We start from the raw sequence: 8,269 nt of genomic DNA, 5'->3' as shown, positions 1-8,269 counted from the left end.
ATTCAGTTGGCCAGTTTTGCGGGTTATCTATGAAGCACTCTAGTAATAAGTAATTAATTTTAGTTTTTGCAGAAGCTAGTTAAAAAGACTGTTCCCATGCTCATAACTTTTAGTGTTAAATAATTCAGGTTTTTATATGTTGGCCATACGTTAATATTAGAAATTTAACCTTGCGTTTTTTTGTTCTTTTCAATTTTAGGAGCCTTTTGTTGCTAGTTGGTTTGGTTCACTTGCTCGTTTCATTGGTGTCCGCGCTTCAATTAGGTGAGTATATATAATTCCTTATCCCTTAGTCTCCTCCTTATTATTTTAATCATTTAACAATTAATAACTTGATGAATTATTTTTACTAGCATAAATTGCTTTTTGCTTGCATATTCGTAAGAATGTGTGCATGTAATGTTTTTTATTTTTTTCTAAATTTTTATATTTTGAATACTTAGAGATGGATCGAAGTTGGATATCAAATTCAAAACCGGGTTACCCACAATATGAAGCTGGAATAAGGGATTTCGTCAATTTTACGGTTCAGAATGCCGGAGATCGTTCTAGGTTACCATGCCCTTGTTTCAAATGCCATAATTTTTTGTATAGACGGATAGATGAAATTCTCGGTCATTTGAGCAAGAATTCTTTTGATAGAACATATACCCGTTGGGTTTGGCATGGGGAAAACTTTGAAGGAACTCGTACAAGTGATTCTGGGAACGATGTTCATGATGTTCATGAAGGTCCTGATGTTAATGACATCCATAATGCTAATGAGGGTGATAGGTTAGGAGACATGATACGTGCAGCTCAAGATAAGTTCGCTGAAAATCCTGCCACATTTGAGGGGGTGTTAAAAGATTCTGAAACAACCTTATATCCAGGTTGCAGCAAGTATACAAGATTATCTCGTATACTTAGATTATATAATGTGAAGGCAGGTCATGGTTTAACTGATCAATGTTTTGATGAAGTACTTGAAGTTTTCAAAGACATGCTTCCTGATGATAATGTCTTGGCAAGTGGTGCATATGAGGCTAAAAAGATATTGATCCCGATTGGCTTGCCATACGAGAAAATTCATGCTTGTCCTAATGATTGCGTACTCTATCGAAATGAGCGTGAATCATTAAAGAATTGCCCAGTATGCAATGCCTCGCGATACAAGGAGAAGGAAGGAGTACCGGCGAAGGTTTTGTGGTATTTTCCCATAGTTCCGAAATTTTAAACGTCTTTTTTCAAATGCGGATGATGCACAAAAGTTGACATGGAATTTTTATGGGCGGAACAAAGATGGCTTATTAAGACACCCAGCTGACTCCCCGCAGTGGAGGTTTATTGATGGAAAATACCCCGAGTTTCGTAAAGAAAAACAGAACCTACGCCTTGCACTTTCAACTGATGGTATGAATCCATTTGGTTCTCTTAGTAGCATGCATAGTACTTGACCAATGATTTTGGTTACTTACAACCTACCACCTTCGTTGTGCATGAAAAGAAAGTACATGATGCTTACATTGTTAATTTCCGGGCCAAAACAGCCGGGAAATGACATTGATGTGTACTTGGCTCCCCTCATTGATGATTTGAAGATATTATGGGAAAAAGGTGTCAAAGTTTTTGATGCGCATCAAAATGAAACCTTTAATCTGAGAGCAATGTTGTTTTGCACCATCCAAAATTTTGCGGCATATGGTAATCTTTCTGGGTATACTGTGAAAGGGGAAACTGCTTGTCCCATATATGAGGATCGTATGTAGGGAAAGTGGCTAAAGAATTCTAAGAAGATGGTTTACTTTGATCATCGTCCGTTTTTGCCCTGTGATCATCCATACTGCAAGCAAAAAAAGGCTTTTAATGGGAAACAAGAATTCAAAAAACGTCCAAGAGACTTGAGTGGGGAGGAGGTGTTTCAAAAGGTTAAGGACATCCAGATAACCTTTGGGAAGAAATCTAGAGCAGGTATTTCTAAGCAGGGGTACAAGAAATGTTATGACTTCTGGCGCTTACCCTATTGGAAACACTTATTTGTCAGGCATTGTTTAGATATAATGCATATTCAGAAGAATGTGTGTGATAGCTTGATTGGCACACTGTTGAATGTTCCTGGGAAGACAAAAGACGGTGAAAATGCTCGATATGACTTGAAGGATATGGGGATTAGAAGTGAACTCCACGTTGTTGAGGGAAAACCCAAGAAATACCTTCCTCCCGCAGCTTATACATTGTCACGAAAAGAGAAAAAAGTGTTATGTGAATCTTTAGCTGGAGTGAAAGTTCCAGAGGGTTTTTCTTCAAACTTTCGCAACCTTATTTCGATGGAAAATCTGAATTTTGTGGGTCTTAAGTCTCATGATTGCCACATTTTGATGCAATATTTGTTGCCAGTGGCTATTCGCTCAATTTTACCTTAAAATGTTTGATATGCCATTATTAGATTGTGTTCATTCTTTAACGCAATGTACGCCAAAGTCATTAATCCTAAAGACTTAGATAATTGGGAAACAGAAATTGCTATCATTATTTGCCAATTACAGATGTATTTTCCTCCATCTTTTTTTGATGGTTCATTTACCTATTCACTTGGTGAGAGAGATAAGGTATTGTGGCCCAGTTCATTTGAGAGCTCAATGGTCCTTTGAAAGGCAAATGAAAACTTATAATGGATATGTGAAGAATGCCTATAGACCCGAAGCTTGTATTGCTGAAAAGAACTTCTATGAAGATCTTGTTGGATCGTGTAGTCAATATCTAGAAAATGCAAAGATTATTGGGCTTCCAATATCAAGACATAGTGGTAGAATGGAGGGAAAGGGGATCATAGGTAATAAGAAACGTGACTTGTCTTATGAAGAATGGCACAAGGCCCACACATATGTTCTGTTTAACGAGGATGAAGTTACACCATATATTAACAAACACATTGATCACCTTAAGCAGTTCAATCGTAAGGCAAGTCAGAAATCATTTCTTAGTCAACATCACAATTCATTTAGAACTTGGTTGAAAGATAAAGTGATGAGGGAGCTTAAGGATCCACTATATGTTGTTTCTGATCGACTAAAGAGTTTAGCGTTGGGACTATTCGGCACGTAAGCCCCTACTGAACAGTCAAACACTCAACCTGAAGGACTGACAACGCACAAATTTGAAAAATAAAATTCGTCAACAAAGTATTATAGCATGAAGCTGACTGCACAGTAGGAGTGTTGATTACATGAAATAAATGATGCTTTAGAGTACACATTTATACCACAGTATATATTGCCAAATTTCAATATACTATTGATTAAGTAGCTTATTAACTTATAATATTGCTATCTTTTTAGGTTTATGTAATTTTAATATTGATCTTATAATTATGTAGTTTTATTATTGCATTTCTCTTTATCAGTTTTAATTATATAGCTTATTAACTTACAACATTGAATTTTTGTAGGTTTATGGCGAGAAAGAAAAGGAAAATGCCCCCACCTCAAGGCGATCTTACTGACGAGGATGATTCTGATGCAGAACGGGTTAGACGTGAGGATGATAGGGGTCGTACAGTAGTTAATGCGGTTGGAATAGCTATTAAAAATGGGACCAAAATCCCTTTAGAATGGGATCCACTTTCGGGTATACCATGCGGGGAATACAAGCTCAGTTTTACGACTTACATTGGTGTAGTGACTCGGGAGCGAGTATGCATAACATATGAGAGGTGGAACGATGTTCCAAAAGAAATATTAGATGGATTGTACGAGTGCATAAAAGTAAGTATATTTGTACACAATAAGTAACTTTGAATAATTTTATTATTACATTGCTTGTTACTGTATGTTTTTAATAATAATGATTATTGATGCAGAAGGGATTCATTGTCTTAGAAGAGCGTAAAAAGTATATCTTGCAGCAAGCTGATGACAGATGGAGAGCATACAAGACCAGATTAAGGAAGAAATGGTTGTACCATAAATCTGGAAGGTTGAGAGCAAGGCCACCGGATTGGAAATATCCTTGGCTAACTCAAGAAATTTGGAATAAATTTGTTGCACAGAGTACTTCTGAAAAGTTCAAGGTATTGGTTTATTATCTTTTTACGATCAGTGGCGGCATTAGTCCACCAGGTTTACCTACAGCCACACCATCATTTGCTCCACTATACTTGCTGTCAGATTCTACTAATATTTCTTGCTCTAATATCAAACCAAGTACAATGCTAATTCAGACCAAAATGTGAGTAAAATAAAATGTCTTATTTAATAAGATATCTACTGTAATATGGAGTACTCTGCTTTTAAATTAAATTATATCAAACCCACCACTGGTTATGATGTTAGTTGTTGTAAAATAATTTGCGTCTACTAACTTTGACCTGGTTTATTTTATAGGAGGTGAGTGAAGATAGTCGAGCAAGGTCAATGCTGAAGACTTCAAGCTAATGTGGAGGCCCTCTAGGGTACCAGTACTATCAAGACCAAATAGTAAGTTTTCTTCCTAGCTACTTTGTGGAGGAAGTTAATCAAAGTTGGTAAATAATTATGAACAAAATGATTCCATTGGGTCTTATGTACTGTCTATTTCTGAGCTCTGTACATCATTTTGATCGTAAAAGTCTCAGGTTAGGGTGTAAAACTAAGGGTATCCTGATCTAGTAACAGTTGCAGGGAACAAATCTAGTAACAAAAAAGCAAACAGTTGAATCTTTAGTTACTGAACACCCAACGGTTCACTGTAAAGTTCAGAGGCCGCCTTATCCTGATCTAGTAAAAGTTTTTTTAGTCTTCATTCTGAGACAGAAAGCTCCGGATCTGTTTGTTAGGCTGCTTTAATGTCCAGTGGTTAGCAATTAGCATTTACACTATTGTTCAAGTCCAATATAATCCAACCTCTTAGTGCATATATAATTAATTATACGCTGCATGTTTTTTTTGTCAGGCAAAAGAATTTATGAAAAAAGGGATTCATGTAGATCAGGTGCCTCGACATGAGACTTGGTTGCGAGCTCATTCATATTTCAAAGATGGAAAATATACCTTTAAGAATCCAATCGATCAAGAGACTGCTGAAACAATTGTAATGATTTGTATATATCCTTTTTTTTAATCATATATATAAACTTGTGTTGCTATCGTATAGCTAAATAGATTGGTTGTTCATTGTTGATTTCAGTATGCACTGAAAGCTCAAGCTGAAAGAGGTAAAATTTCTTTCAAGAGTCGTCGTGATGATATTTTGGCATGGGCAATAAAGAAGCCGGAGCATGGTGGAAGTGTAAGGGGCGTTAGATCGGGTATCACAAATAAGCAGTATTTTGGGTTTGCCAAACCAACACCGCCTAGCCAATTGCGTGTCGAACTCACTAGTATGAGGACAGAGATGGAAATGATGAGAAACCAACAGAATCTCTTAATATCTTATTTAATTTTGGGTCAAAACCAAGCTGAGTCGCAGGAGAAGTTGAAGCAATTGATAGCTTGTGGTGCTGGGGGACAATCTGGTGGTTCCATTGGTCACCAATCTGGCAGTTTTGGAACTCAATGGTTGAGTGGTGCACAACCTACTAGTTATTTTACCGAACTACTTGCTGGAGGTACACATCAGGCAGGCCAAGGTATCTCAAGTCCTCTTCTAGACACTAGACTTCAAGCGCAAGAGCAAGAGAAAGAACTTCAGCCATACCATGTTTCATTACCGCAGTCAGAACAACCCTTCCATGTTTCATGGCCGCAATCAGAACATTCCCTTGAGCTTGGAACTCAATGGTCGAGTGGTGCCCAACCTACTGGTTCTTTTACCCAATTACTTGCTGAAGGTACTCATCAGGGATGTCAAGGTGTCATAAGTCCTCTTCCAGACACTCGACTTCAAGATCAAGAGCAAGAGAAAGAACTTCAGCCCTACCATGTTTTATTATCACAGCCAGAACAGTCATTTGAGCATGAAGACCATCAACTTTACTCTCTACAACACGAGAACGGTGGTATTCCTTGGCCCGAAACATACGACACTCAACCGATTAGTGCTGACCATCCTGAGGTATTAAGACCAGCTTTATCTATAGAAAGTATGTCATGCATATTTTATTAATTTCATAGAAACTATAGTCCCAAAAATCCTCCCAAAAAATCTAATGAAATGTTGGAAAAGACTCTTCATAAACCTGTAAGTGCACATATTGATCAGAAGAACAATTATTGATCTTCAAATCAAGCTTAGAAATGCTGAATTAAGTGACACTGATTCAATCAAACTTTAGAAAACTACTAGAAATCTTTATTCAACACAACTATTACTTCTAACAATTGCACCCGTACTTCTGTTGAATTACTCTTTTCTCTCTTTTAGAGTTTACTCTAAGTCCTACCAAGCTAGCTCCCATAACCCAACTCCTGACTTCATTAAGTTTAAACAAGAACGCATTTCTACTCTACTCTACTGATCTTAACACCAACTGCATTTCTACTCTACTCTACTGATCTTAACACTAACTGCATTTCTACTCTACTCTACTGATCTTAAGACTAACTGCATTTCTAATGTATTTAATATGACAAGGGTACGCATGACTGTTGTTGGCGATTGAGGAACACAAAGTAATCCAGATAGTTGCAACGGGACAAGTGTACATACTAGGGAAATCATTAGTGGTTAAGAATCATTTTTTTGATGTGTCCTCTAGTAATCGCCGAGTCTCTATAAAGGAAGATATTGTGTCTACTGCACTACTGTCGTGTCCTACTGAACAATTCACTTTCGTTTGTCAAGCAAAGGATAGTTTTGTTCCCTGGTCGACTCAGTTAATTTTTCCAAAGAAGAAGGTTTCCTCACTTATTCTCCTAATAAAGTGTTTATAAGTTTCTATGTGCATTCCACTTATAGTTTTTATATCTTTTTTAAAGCAACCAAAAGAAAAAGAGACCACCGCTTTCTCGCAATTGCCATCATCATCACAAGCAGCATCCACAAAAAAGTATAAGGTCACTGATGAGAATCGTGCCAAAGTGAACTCCAGTGTGTTAGTTCCAAAGAAAAAGGTATTCGCACTTGTTCTCCTAATAATTTAAATTATTTTCTATGTGCATTCCACTAATAATTTATATTATTTGTGTTTTTAAGCAACTAAAAGAAAAAGAAAGCAACCCCTTCTCGCAATCGCCATCATCATCACAAGCTACATCCACAAAAAAGTATAAGATCACTGATGAGGATCGTGCCAAGGTGACCTCCGGTCTATTAGAAGTTTTCAAGACTGAAGCTAGGGGAATGAGAAAGAAGAATGAGACCATCGCATTACCAATACCATTTTTTGTGCTTTGCAAGGAGATAGAAGCTACGTTTGATTATTAAGCTATTTTTGATTGGTGCTTCCAAAGAGATGTCAGAGCATCTCACATGTCGCTTTTCATGAGGTATGTATCATGCTACATACTCTGTATTTCTTTAATTAAATTTCACTTGTACCTATGTTATTAGTAAGTCACAAATTGATTAATGTGTGTTGCTACTGGTCTGCTTCTAATGCTTCTGATATGCATCTGATTCTAATAGTAAGTCACGAATATTCTTCAAGGTTCTGATCTGCTTCTTCTGATATGCGTCTGATGCTACTGGTTTGCTTCTAATGCTTCTGATTTGCTGGTTCTGCTTTTGCTGTGTTGCTGCCATTTCGGTTGTTTTTGCTGTTGTTGTATCTGCTATTTTTGTTGCTGCCATTTGGTCCATCTCATGTACTTGGTTTATGCAGTATGAACTTATAATGACTAGTATATAGAAAATTATGCGTGCATATATCCGACTTGTCCTGAAATCCTGAAAGCACATAGGCACCACCGTGTAAAATATCCCTTGTCTTGAAACTAAGAACCAACACTTAATATATATACTTTGATGTGTAAGGTACTTGAGCGAGGGGTGTAGAAAGGAGAGTGTATCGGGAGTGTATGGCTTTTGCGATGTTAATATTCTTTCTCCGTTAACCCCGGCAGAAGAGAAAGATCGATCTGACTATTTGAGTAATGTTTTTGGGTGCAATGGAGGCAAAAATATAAATCAAATATTTTTTGCTCCGTACATTGAAAGGTTAGTTATGTTCACTTCATGAACTTTCTTAATACTTTTTTGTTTGTTGTTGGTTTCACTAATACATTTTATATAGACGACATTGGATGTTAGCTGTCATTAGTCCGTGGAAAGGAACAGTGTTTTGGCTTGATCCAACAGGACAGGAAAATGAAATTCCAGAATTCGTTCAGCGGATCATTTTGGCGTATGTATCTTTCATTATTCCAGTTATAAA

The sequence above is a fragment of the Spinacia oleracea genome, chromosome 6 (assembly GCF_020520425.1).
Source record: "Spinacia oleracea cultivar Varoflay chromosome 6, BTI_SOV_V1, whole genome shotgun sequence".
NCBI lineage: Eukaryota > Viridiplantae > Streptophyta > Magnoliopsida > Caryophyllales > Amaranthaceae > Spinacia > Spinacia oleracea.
Note: the sequence above shows the minus strand (reverse complement) of the source record.